Below are 14105 nucleotides of genomic sequence, written 5' to 3'. Positions count from 1 at the left end.
TGTTTTTTTTTTTTTAAGTGTATTAGTTCTAGAGTTTTACTTCTGACCTTTTACATGTACATTGTTCAATTTAACCAAGTACTTGACAGGCATATATCTTTAGCAGATGTACCCATGTTTGAGTTTTGCGGACATAGCTCGAAGTTGTGGAAATTCGTTATTGAGAGCGAACAATATATGACACTAAATCAGAGAAAGTTCATTGACCATCTGACCTTTGACCTAGTTCCTAGAATATTTACCAATATTCAAACTTGAGCAAAATCTTCAGGTGATATGCATGCGGTGTTAATGTGTGGCTATCATAGCTCTCAATGTGGAAAGTTATTGAGAGTACACCACAATGTGTCCTTATATTGTTTCAAGTGCTTATTAAGTAAAGTTCAGTGACCATTAATTCCATTAATTTGACCTCTGAATTTGTTGGACTTCACTCATATACAACTTGATTGGCATTTTTTATTTATTTAGCCTACCTAATTTGTGAGTTTGGTGGTCACTGCTCTAATCTGAAAAAAAAAAAAAAATATTGATGAGTACACCTCAATAATAACAATAATGATAATAATAATAATGATTAGACAAATCTGTATAGCGCAGCTACTATGTAAATATACTCTACTGTGCTGTGATGTAACAGAGCTCCTGACATTGCTACTGATTAGACACACACAAAAAAAATAAATTAATCAAATGCTTCTGAAAAGGGTAAGTCTTCAACAAAGATTTGAAGACAGCAAGTGATGGGGCCTTCCTCATTTTCTCAGGTAATTCATTCCAAAGTTATGGAGCAGCAGAGCTAAAGGCACAATACCCAAAAGTTACTTTTGTTTTAAGTGAGGTTGCTTTAGAAACAACTTACAACTTCTGTGTACTTCGTAAATTATGTGAATATGAATATGATTTTATTCATATTAATTCTGACAGACAACCAGGTGCTTGACCATGCAGTACTTTATAAATAACATAATCTTAAATGCAATCATCTGCCTTACTGGCAACCAATGTATCTTCAATACTGTGAGTACTGTGCCTATGAGGAAAAATTTTTCAACCATCTGACATTTGAACTTGTTTGACTTTGACAACCACATTTTGAACTTGATTGGTATCTTTAGGTCATGCACCTGTGATGAGTTTGGTAGTCCGAGCTAAGCCTAAGATCTGTAGAAAGTTACAGAGTATACATCAATATTATGAGTATAGTGCTTATCAGGGCTAGTTCATTGACACATTCACTTTGACCTTTGACCTAGTTAGACATCACTCATATTTGAACTTGACTGGCATGTTTAAGTATGTAGCTGTTGTGTGAGGATTGATGGTAATAGCTCAAAGTTGTGGAAAATTGGAGGAAGATTGGGTGGTATAAGACTTAAAGGTGCAACACTTCTTTCTAGAAAAGGTCTTATCCGGGCTGGGAAGGCCCTTTTCAGGGCCAAACACATAATCTTGAAAATATATGCGGTGCACCTTTAAGCCTTCTACCATCCAATGTTTTACCGCCGCAAAAACCTTCAAAGATTTCATGGAAAGAGTACATCAAATTGTTGATGTCACCATTGACAGAAAAGTGATGTCTGTGCCTCGTTTTTGATGTATGGGAGAGACCAAAACTTTACAATGAACATAAATTATACACATGAACTTACTCGTAAAACACATAAAATGAAAATGAAAGAGAGGAAAACAAATTCAACCTTCATTTAACATGATCTGCACCAAAAGGTTTATATTCTCTTTATTCAAAACTATGATCTTCATTAAAATGAATTTGGCAAGATTCATCAAGATGTTACATGGCATTTTGCACACAGACAATGAATACCTGGAGTGTTTCCAGATGCAACTGTCAAGTACACCATGTTTTCACTACATATGCTGTCACAGAAAGTCACTTATTTCCTGCGGCAAATATCACATACATATTTAACTGGAAGTGTTTCCTAAATGAGCTGGGCAAGTATGTAATGCCTCTATCAATTAACGTAAGTCACCAAAATCATTCAATATAATATTATGCATTGTTATTTGGTACACTGGCAATACAGCTGTATATGCAGGACATATATCCTTGAGGCAACTGGCAAGTATGCAACCACAGGTACAAAGTATTGGTAGCCTAAACAATTTCATGATATAATCATAAAACATTCTGGAAACTGACACATATATGTCTTAATAATGTTCATAATGTTCATAAAAGGTCCCTTACTTTACTGAGCACATGAAATAATGCAACAAGACAAACCAAAACTAGGCCAGGGGAGGAGCCCCCCTTCCCCCCCCCCTCCCCTTCTTAACATTCTGACATTTATGTTATATAATATGTCTTAATAATGTTCATTAGAAGTTCATAATGTTCACAAAATGTCCCCTACTTTACTGAGCAGATGAAATAATGCCACGAGATGAACCAAATCTAGGCCAGGGGATGAGCCCCCCCCCCCCCCTCTTATCATTCCTCTACCAATAAACATAATAAGTCATCAGAATCATTCAATATAATATACATTGTTATTTGGCAGGCCTACACTGGCAATACAGCTGTATATGCTGTACATGTTTCCTGAGGCAACTGACAAGTATGCAACTACAGGTACAAAGTATTGGTAGCCTAAACAATTTTATGATACAATCATAAAACATTCTGGAAACTGACACATATATGTCTTAATATTAGGGGATGGCTAGTAACTAATCAGTGGGAATGCTGGGGATAATTGTTCCAAGCCTTGTGGGATTCATTTTAGAGTACATTATATAGATCTATTGTGTGAAAATCATTTGCTCCAGAATGGTCTCATATTAAAGTAATGTTTCCAGGTTAGCATGACTGTGCAGTGACGGGATGATCGTTAACGATCACCCCTTCACTGCACAGTCATGCTAACCTGGAAACACTGAACTGCACATTACTTGAATATGAGACCATTCTGAAGCAAATCATTTTCACACATATATGAAATACTCTAAAATCAATCCCACCAGGATTGGAACAATCATCCCCCTAGCATTCTCACTGATTCCCACTGATCAGTTACTAGCCACCCCCTTTAAAAAGTTTCATAATAAGTTCATAATGTGACATTTGAACGTTTTCTCTTGACCTTTGACCCCATGGCAAAAATCTTTCTTTACGAATCATTGGGCAGTGAGGTATGTGTATTCTTGTGCCTAGACTTGTTATTCATCTCCAGGGAATGGAGAAAAAGAGTAATCAAATAAAATGGAATTTTAGCCTCTGAACCTGACCTTTCAGCCTTGACCTTTCACTCAATGTCGCCCAAATCCCAAAGAATAACTGTCAGGCAGTACATGCATAGCCACTAAATATCATGATGATACCATGAGCCATTTCTGAGATATGGGAAAAATAGAATTTTAGCATTTTCATTTGACCTTTGACCTCTGATCCCATAGGCCAGAATTTTACCAATGCAACTTTATCAGGTAATATGTATACAGACAAATTTTTAAAAATTGACCATGGCCATTGACCTTGAACATGTGCAACCAAAAGTTGAGAGGCGCAACTTCCTTCTCTCATACTCACTGTTTATGCCAAGTTTCATTTGGATACCTAAAATGGTTCTTACAGGGAACCAACCTCAAAGAGAATTGTGGACTGAGTAAATTGAGTATTCCCTTGTTTTTCTGAAAGCAGTTAGTCATGTGCTCTTTCATCATGTTAGAAAAGTGAATTTTGGTGGAATTTCTTTAATATTTTTTGAATTGTTGTCCACAAATACGTCATAACCTCTAGCCTCCTTATCCAGCGGTTCCAACACCAAAACTTTAAAAATTCAAAACTTTTCCATCACTTGTCCAGTTTTCCTCAAACTTTCACTGATGTGTTCTACTAATGTTGCTGCTATCACTCAATCCACATTGCTCTTTGGGTTGGGTTCCCTTTAAGTTATGCTGTCCACAAAACTGATTACTGACTGATGGAAGGAGGGATGGACAACCCCAAAACAATGTCTCTGGTTACAATTTGTGGAGGAGGCATCATAAAAGAAAAAATGATTACATTTTTTTCATCCACCAAATTTACCAAAAATATGCCTTTTTGTGCAGTTTTTAAAGTGATTTTTCAGCAAATTGTGACATTATGCATACATTAGCATAAATTGTTGGGTTTTTTTTTTAAACAAAAACAAAAACACCCAACTTTACAGTTTTGTATGTACTGAATTGCAAGGGGGGGGGGGCTGGGAGAGCTCTGCTCTCTTGAAGACATCTGCAAACATACATTACAGAAAAATAACCCAACCAAATTAAAGTGTTAAGGATATATCAGTCCTTACATTCTGAGTGAAATTATGTGACCTTTTCACACACTAGACCATGTACAGTGTTTTTGAGTTGGCATGATGTTGTCCTGATGGAAAAACCCATGACTTTGCTGGTAATGAATATTATTGCTTGAAATTATAAAAAAAAAAGTTTAGTACCTTTAAAGATATCAAGAGCCATTGTCAACTTTCTCAAGGTTTCATTTTCCCAGGTTAATAATATTAATCATGAAAGATTACTGCTAGTTCATGCAAGTGTGCTAAAACAAGTTTGAACAGACAACCCAAAATCTTTTATGATGAGGGTATCATGACAACATGTCACTGTCATATAATAAGATATATAATGCAAATATTCTGTGATACACAACTCACATTTAACCCTTCCTAATCCAAGTGTGGGGTTGGAACTTATTTGTCCCCCTCCTCAGATCTTGACCTCCAATCGCCCGACAATGGGGAAAATGGGGGAGAGGGTTGTTTGGGCTCCTCCTTAAGATCTTGGCCATCGATCAAACTATCGCGGCGAAAATTGCCAGGCATGTTCCCTATCGCATAATCTCCAAGAATAAAGAGGTATTTTTTCCAAAAACATGGTTGTTTTCTCTATATTATGTTCATTATGCTAGTTACGTTATACAACAATTTGTTCTTTTGTGTGTGTGTGTGTGCGTATCAGATTTTAAGCTCTAACTTTTGAATGAATGCTAAAGGGGCAACTTTTTATCTGAACTTTTTATATAGTATTAACAAATACAAACACAAGTTTGAAAAATTGCGGTGTCAAAATAAATCTTCAGCAGGAGGTACAGATTCTTCAGCAGGGGGCACAGATTCTTCATCAGTGGGTACAGATTCTTCCGCAGGGGGCTGGGATACTGTGGCAGGGGGCCGGGATACTGTGGCAGGGGGCCGTGTCTTTCCTGCATGACAAAACAAACAATGCAGAATATTTTCACATACATATATTTCAATATCTCATGTGTATCATGCACAGCTGACAAGTATAAAAAAAAATACAATCTATTTTGTTCACTATTCTAAGACTTATTCATACAAAGCCATGTCTGGGAAATCATTGCTTATCAACATTACAATTCAGCATCATTGCAATTGATTGACATATTGCTCTACACTGATTTCAATAAGCACTGAACTAATCAGTGTCTTTTAGTAGTAGCCATGACAAAAAGACATTATGGGCATATGTACTCAAGCAGGATTTGAATCTATGACCTTCTGATCTTCGGACAGGCGTCATCTCCACTAGACCACCAAGCTTTCGCCTGACAGCAAGTGGTGGTTCTGATCCTTATGGCATGCAGCGGATACTGCTCAATTATTCAAATTAATGAAATTCTTCCGTCAAGATGCTTCCATTGCAACTGACAGACAAATGGCCCTACACCGACGTAAATAAGCACTAGGTCTGAACTGATCAGTGTTTTGCCAGCAGCCAAAACAATAGAAATCATGGGCATAATGTACTCAAGCAGGATTTGAACCAACGACCTCCTGATCTTCTGACAGGCATCATCTCCACTAGACTACAGAGCTTACGCCAGACAGCAAGTGGTGGTCCTAATCCTTATAGCATGCAGCCGGTACTGCATAATTATTCAAATAAAACATTTCGACAGAGGAAGTTCATGAATTTGAATACAGCATCACTCAAAGAATCTGGTCAACACTAATTCACATAGTTCTTAGAAGTATAATTCAGTTTATCACTTGTATGATGAGCGTGTGATCTTAGTTCAAAATGAATGATGCATCAATTGTCTTCCATAACTTTTACGGTAAATTTGTGTAGCTGTTAGAAAATACACATATGTCAATATTGTCCCACAATTCTACAAGCATTTCAAGCATGTTCATTTACGATGGAGGAAAGAAATTTGGAATTTTGATACGTTTCACTTAACTTTTTTACAAAATTCATCAGCCAATAGACAATCATCAATTATGATACTAACCATACATTGCTGAATGTCTTGGAAGAGCTGGCAAAGATTGTGTTGTTGCGTGCTGTTCAATATCTTGAATAAGCATCTCTTCTACTTGGACACGACACATTCTGCCACATATCTGGCAAGACACCTGTGCATGGTACAGTCATGATGCTCTGCAAAGTCTTTGACTAAGATATTTCAGTGACAAAGGCCACATTCTCTTGCTGCCTAGTTTGAATACTGTTGCTCGGAAGATGCAGGTTGTTGAAGCCGAGCAGATTGTTGAGGTTGAGCAGGTAATGGAGGCTGAGCACATGCTGACACTGACTCAGTTGCTGGATGCTTTGTTGCTGCAGATGATGAGATGCTTGTCACAGGTGAAATGCCTTCACTGCTTTTCTTAGTCGGCTGTTTGTGAGAAAAATAAATGTGAATTCCAATGTAATACACCTCCACATACTTGTCATGACCATAAAAATTCAAATTTAAAGAAGGATAATAACAAACTGCTGTAACCATTAGACCTAGATAACTGGAAAGAATAAGAAACAATCTTTCAAATGGGTAAAATATTTTTGATAGCTATGTATGTTACTGTTGTTATTGTGCTGATTTAATGTAATCAGATGGTTCATTCTTTGTCGCAAATTACAAGGACTTCTTGATATCTATTTAACGGGAAAAGAGCTCCAATTGAATCCATGGGACAAACCTGAACACTGTAGCACACAATTCACTTCCCCAAACAAACAAACAAACAACAACAACAACTAGAAATGTCGCTATGGCGACTGGTATGCCTCTGCCATAATGCATCGTTCTCCTAATAGGTCTATAGTACAACATCTTGACAATGTGTGATTACAGTTTCACATAACTGGCAAAATATTAGAATGACAGGTTTGTCACAAATGTGTTGAATGTTCACTTTCCTTGAACTAGCTTTAATTGGATGGATGGCTATACTGCCTAAGAGTGCAGGTACAATTGTATGTGGGGATTTGAGAATCTTCACTTGACTTTTGACACTTTTATAAGTCTATGCATTTAGTAACTTTCAAAGTATGGAGAAAAAGTGTAATTCATGTATTAAATACTACAATTTTTGCATTCTTACTTGGCCTTTGACCCTGGACCTTAGACCCTATGACCCTAAAATTCCCGAGAGAATCACCGTCAGGTAGAACATGCATTAATCTGTACTAAGTTTCATGATGATATCTTGAGTCACTTTCAAGATATGGAAAAAAAGAAGAAGTGAAATTTTGCACTTTCACTTGACCTTTGGGCAAGAAACTTCCTAGAAAATCTCTATTGGGCAATATATCAAGTTTCAAGAAAAATCTTGGAAATATTGCAGAAATATGAGGGAACAAATGATATTTTGATTTGACCTTGATCATTGACCCCTGACCTTTGACCCATGATACCTACATTCCCTAGATGATCACTGCTGGTAAGTACATGCATAGATGTAATTACATTATATGAAGATGCCGTGAACCATTTCCAAGATATGGAGAAAAAAAGGTGAAATTTCAACATTTTAACTTGACCTCTCACCTTTGAACTTTGACCTCATAATTCCAAACTCTCTGGAGAATCTTTATTTGGTATCACATGTTTGCATCAAGTTTAAAGAAAAACCTTCAGGCATTGCATAGATAAGAGGAAAATAGTGAAATTTTGGAGCCATTTGACCTTGACCCTTTGACCTTTGACCTTGAGCATGAGCTCCTAAATGTTAATAGGCACAACTTCGTTCACTCATGCATATACATACCAAGTCTTATTAGGATGCCTCAAAGGTGTTTTTTTTTTTTTTTTTTTTTTTGCGCTGTCTACAAAATTCATGGCGGACAGAAGGACGCACGGACGGACGGAAGGACAGACAACCTGAAAACATAATGCCTCCGGCGACACTTCGTGGCGGAGGCTTAAAATTGTAGGCTGAGGGTCAGAATTTCATTTCAAAGGCATATTTGGAGCTTAGTTCATAACTGAAAAAAAAATAGCATTCAAAGACAAACACTAAATTCATGTCCACTCCGAGGTACAATCATTCTCATCCCTCTGATACATTATTACAGTCCTGGGCTGAAAGCCATACCAAAAGTCAAATTGTAATTTCAACATACAAATAGTTTATCATGTAGAATCGCAATAACACATTTTGCACAAGAACTTGCTGGTACAAAAAGATTAGGTCTAAGGCATGACTTCTAAGATGAATGACTTCAAAATTGGTACAGTTTAGTGTGCACAAAGTATTTCACCAATTTCAATATATGTTTTATTTGGACTTTTTTAACTGACATTTCAGACAGACTTCTATTCTTTTTCATCATACATAATATGATCTAGAGGCTGCAGCTGAAATTAGACTTTCAATCTTCACTTCTTTCCAATATTGCATCACTTTAAATTTCCCAGCAAACAATCTCTGAACCTAATATATAATGTATTGGACATTTACAACAGTCTGTATGAACTCTGCATCACATGTACAGCTATGCTTTGCAAAACATGAGGATGGAAATATTTAATCTGACAACTCAGGGGACTTTCTGGGTGTTATCCTCCCCCCTTACAAAAAACAAAAACAAAAACAAAACAAAAACAAAAACAAAGCAAAACAAAATTAGAAAAGCACTGAGAGCGCAGATCTCCGCCAAGCATGCAGCTCATTTCCACCACTGATCTTGTTCTTCCATCCACCCATGTACTTACAGCATTGTGTGCTGAATGTCGCCGGATTTCCCAATATAAAAGCCTTTGTTCCGTCATAAACCCTCAGCTGCATGGCAAGCCTAGCCCTAGCAGAAACTAGACCACGCACTTTAGTGCGCGCATGTAAACCTCAAATACGTGCAGCCTGAATTCCCAAGTTCATTGACCCTACCTGCCGAAATATAAAAAAAATTCTTCATAAATTCCCCCAAAATTCTCGGATCACTACCAAAAGTTAATCGTTTGTTACTTGTGTCATTCTAAACCTTTCCTGCAAGTTTAATCCAAACCGTTAACTACTTTTTGAGTTATGTTGCACACGGACAAACTAACAAACACACAAACCATAAACGAAAACATAACCTCCTCCCTTGGTGGAGGTAACAAAACAAAACAAAACCAAAACCAAAAAAAAAAAAAAAAAAAAAAAACTCACCTCGTGGTAGGGCCTATTGATGTTTGCAGGCCAGCACAGCTCCAAACACACCAACAGCTTGCTTCTTCAGATGGAACCATGAAGGTGGCAGGCGTCAATCCTCTTTTTCACCTCCTTCCACTTTTTTTTTTTTCCACCTGGTGATTGGCCTACACCAAACCGATATTGTCCTCTTGCACACAATCTCATAATATGGTCCCAACAGCTGTACGGCTTCCCAGTCTTGGTCATTTTGCATGCTGAACTGTAGTAGTCTGTAGACAACAAAAGAGAAAACGGTAGAAGGTTTGACCTTTTTTAATAGCATACTTATACTGTCCTGAGTTACTCAGGAGCGGATCCAGGAATTCCATAAAGGGGGGGGGGGGGGAGAAGGTGTAAAAGTACTGCTTTGAAATACAGCACAACTCTTTCTACATTTCAGTGCTTACTGAAGTGCTCCTTTTTTTAACAGTTACCCATGATTGGCTAGACAACATACTTTCTATCCTGTCTTACTGCATGTGAGTGTATGTGTTGTGCGTGTGAGTGTATGTGATGGTGTCTTGTTTTATCTACTCGACTTCACACAGAATTATTTGTAATGTTGCCAAATATTTTCCTGTGTAGGCATCCTACTGTATAAGCACTAGATGCTTTCAAGGCTGCCAGGCTCTCGTCGTAAACGCCACTATTATTATACTGTATGTTTTTGTGTTTTATTTTGCTAAATAAATAGCCTAAATTGGCCTCAATCACTTAAATGAATTCAATAATAATAGCTTTAACAATTTATTGCTATCATCACCGTCATCATCATTGTTATTACTATTCATGGCATGAGAGAGAGGGACTAGACGAGAAACAAAGAACAACATACAAGATACCAAACAAAAAAATTAAGACTAGAGAAGAAGAAACATGTACAATGTATCACCGTTTAAGATACACTGTATGCTGAAATGGAAGTTTACCTTACACAGAACAGAACATTGATGTTAAACTGTATGTGAAAAGAACTGTTGACAAACATACTTGTAGACATACTTGTCATACAGAGAGAACTACATGTAGTAGAGGCTAGATTGTAAGACTTAGTGTGACAGATGACTATCAGCCAGCTTACCATCCTCAACCTGACCCCAAGTCAAATTTGAAGTGACAACAATTTGATTTTGTCACTGTAAGGGATCACCACTTGGCTAATTGTATAACTTCCTTTACCTCATCATCCTTCCTATTTCTGTGAACATTTCCCTTGTTTCATCTCAATCATAATTCTCTTCACCAATGTTCTTCTCTCTGCTGCATTTCTGTTATTAGTGATAACATTTCCCTTTAACTTACTGTTCTTAATCTGTTCTGTATAGTTTCTAAAGCTAGGGTCCCAGACCCAGCTCTCCTCCTCTGTCGTCATTATAATGAGACAAAGGACAGAATGTAACATTCATCAATCAACCACACTTAATCTACAACATAAGACTCCGGTGACATATAAATTGTCTATTAGTAACCCTACTTGTCATATACCGGTCATAGAGAACTGGTTGAGGCTGGACTGTGTGACTTTGTGCGCAATGCTAAATGGCAATCAGCCAGCTCGTCACCCTTGTCCTGACCTAAGTCAAATTAGTAGTGACAATTAACAATTCGTTGTTGTTACTGCCACATGCCCAAAATTGGTAGACCCATTATCTGCTTTACATCACCTACTCCAAAATTCCCTTTACAGTGACAGCATGCCATAAAAGCCTTGGCCATAGACACGCTGCATTTACATCACAACGCAGCAAACACTGCACTGGCACTGGTCTGACGCTCCAAGAACATTAATAGGCCCTAAAAACCACTGTTACACGAGCAAATTTTCAAAGATTGTTAAATTTCTGGTCTGACATGACAGGTAAAGGCCAAATCGTGATGTCGGTCCCCTCTCGTTCTGCGTGTGTGTTCATAATTATATACAATTGTATGTGCAAAGTCTACAACTCACAAGAAAGAAGTCCCCGGCTTTGACGAAATGACTGGAGGTGAATGGAGTGGGGACCTACATTGTATTTTGCGATAATGCCCACGTAAAACAACCAATACAACATGGTCAAGGCCAACTGAAAAACAAAAACAAAAGTAGGCCACTACTCTACAGAACCAGTTATGGGAACAGAATAGGGAAAATGCATGCCCATGGCATGGGTTAGTCACTGTAAAGTGTGCAGTGCCCTATCTAGCTGTGTTTAACTGTGGAGTTATACATGTACAGTTACTCTAGATCTGGTATACAAGCAGCAGAAACATTCATGAAAATTAGATTTAGCAGGGGAATTTAATGAAATTAACTTTCAATATGCTAAGTTACGTAAAAATTGAAGCAACGAGTGGATCTAACGTTAGAACCTCTATACCGTATACCGATACCGTACTAACATTGTGAATATTTTAAGTAGATTCTACAGTTGTATTTACTTTTGAATTTTGGTTATATACGCCTAGGTAGTAACGTTAACTATTAGAGTAACATTTTGTCATCAACCTCGAAATGTAGTGAGGACAAAACTAAATCATGTTTCAGTTTCAGTAAATATAACCACAGTAGATTAACTCGATGAAAGACGGAGTGGTTTAGATTCTACAATACCGATTTGGGAAATAAATTAAGAAATGCAGAGACAACCTGGCCACTGCACTGGCACTGTATGTAGACCATACGCAAAGCACGACAATAAGCGTTGACGGACGCGTGCTTGAGAAAGTAACTCCAACATCAACATTTCCTCACACATGTATCACCCGGGTATTTCCCTACACACGTTCAATTAGTATTATGAGATTCTTACTCACCTTTACCTTAGAAGGAAGTAACTTTTCTCGAACTGGCATTCGTAAGAAACATCAGACAGAGGTTCGACCGATCCACCTGCCTCACCGTGCACCACCACCACCGCCGGGAATCGCCGCCGCGCCGCCGGGCGGCGCTCGGCGGCCAGGATTGTCGAGAGTTCGCTCCAGGTTTCGAGTCTCGCGCGTGTTGGTTGCGCGAGAGAGAGCGACGATGATACGAAGACTGTAATTTACATATGCAAATACAGTACTGTGATGCAGCCATTCACGGGCGACGGACGTATCCGCATGCGCAGATAAGGTTTTGACACAGGGGCATAAGTTCGGAAACGTTAGGAAAGTGTTAGGAATGTTAGGAAAGTGTTAGGAAAGTGTTAGGAAAGCGTTAGCAATGTTAGGAAAGTGTTAGGAAAGTGGGTGCCGTCCAATCCCCTCAATCTGCGATTCTTATTATCCTAACTTGGTGACCCCGTCGTCAGGCTGTTAGGCAATCGCATCGCGAGACAACTCTCACTAGAACACAAGTCCATGTGGAACTCTCGGGATTGGTATGCAACTTCCACTCTACGCTTGAGATACTTTCCAAACACGGACTTGGTGACTTTATACAAAAGAGGATTGCGTGATTGTCTGTAGCTTGTGTTATAACTCTGATTTTGAACACAATTGCGCGTAATACGGAACCTTAAGCCCACCTAAAGTTTGGCTGGCATTGAGGTGTCCTGGGAAACACTCTGCGTGTTTGTTTCTTCACTAGAGACAGCTGGAGAAATCGTGGACGAGGTCGAAATCCACGGCGTCGCGCATCCCATGCCTTTACCCCGCCTGGAGCCCGGCGACACCTCACGGGAAAGCGAGCACACCCTGCTTGGTCCTCACAGCACGAAGTCTTGTCGGACTCAACAACTTTCCGCGGGTCAAGAAGTCAAGAGAGCTGGTATGTATCCAAACATCGGAATGTCGCTTGGCTTGCCCGTTAGCGATAGGGGGAAGTGGGGGCTTAACTAACACTTGTCGTGAATGCATTATACACTCCCACATCTATAGATCTCTGATTTCTCCACAGGAGAAACATCAATAAGATTTCACTGACCAGGGCTTCAGTTTTACCCCTGCCTCATCCTCATCAATGCTCGTTTTGCCATGTTTGCTTTAGTTATTTTTCTCATTCTTTATCTGACTCTATTGCGCAGCACTTTTGCGTCTTTATTCACGGCGATGAAAGACGCATCCAGGGAATCAGTGATTTGTTTATCAGGCATGCAGAGTCACATTTATGGAGTTCATGTTAGTACCCTAACGCTGGAAAAGGGGTCAATTAAAATAATAAACGTGACAAAAGGTAATGTTACTATTGGCGATGTTAGTCAGGGATGTAGCTGATAAGATTCTACCCCCACAGCAAGTAATTTTACCTAGACAAACCTGATTCTAGGGAATGTAGGTAGTATTAACGGAAAAGAAAATCAGTATGCTTGTAAAAGAAATGTCGTAAAAAGCCATTTCGAGAAGAGTTTATGATTCATGCTGGAACGAGGTAAGCTAATGCCGTAATAATGTCACGGTGTAGTTGATTCAAAAGTCATGAAGGAGATCGACCGCATTCTATTCTTATGCAGTTAAACCCCGAAATGTATTTCAGTGTCATGGAAATGTTTATAGTGCAAAATGTTGGCCATTAGTAATTTCTTCCCTTTAACATGAATCTTCCATGCAAATATAACACGGTACATACACGCAACTGCACATGTCAATCTGTAGCTATGTTTATCATCTTCTAGTAGACTCTCTTTGTTTTAGACTGTTTCGAAGGATAATTATAATGAGCCCATGTTCAAGTAGAGAGCTGCAACTTAATCGAAAGTAGAAGGG

The 14105-nt window shown here is 38.5% G+C and overlaps 1 long non-coding RNA gene across 1 annotated transcript; it reads right to left on the bottom strand.

Annotated features, from left to right (window-relative positions):
• Positions 1-1701: 1701 nt before the first annotated feature.
• LOC140239920 (uncharacterized) lies at positions 1702-12476 on the bottom strand. The gene is made up of 4 exons (XR_011902001.1): positions 12234-12476; positions 9417-9670; positions 6275-6658; positions 1702-5221 (listed from the first exon to the last, which is right to left on the bottom strand). It is a non-coding gene; the product is annotated as an uncharacterized lncRNA (long non-coding RNA).
• Positions 12477-14105: the final 1629 nt, after the last annotated feature.

Source organism: Diadema setosum, chromosome 16 (assembly GCF_964275005.1).
Source record: "Diadema setosum chromosome 16, eeDiaSeto1, whole genome shotgun sequence".
Taxonomy (NCBI): Eukaryota; Metazoa; Echinodermata; class Echinoidea; order Diadematoida; family Diadematidae; genus Diadema; species Diadema setosum.
The sequence above is the reverse complement of the archived record's forward strand: the minus strand, read 5'-3'. Positions and strand labels throughout refer to the sequence as shown.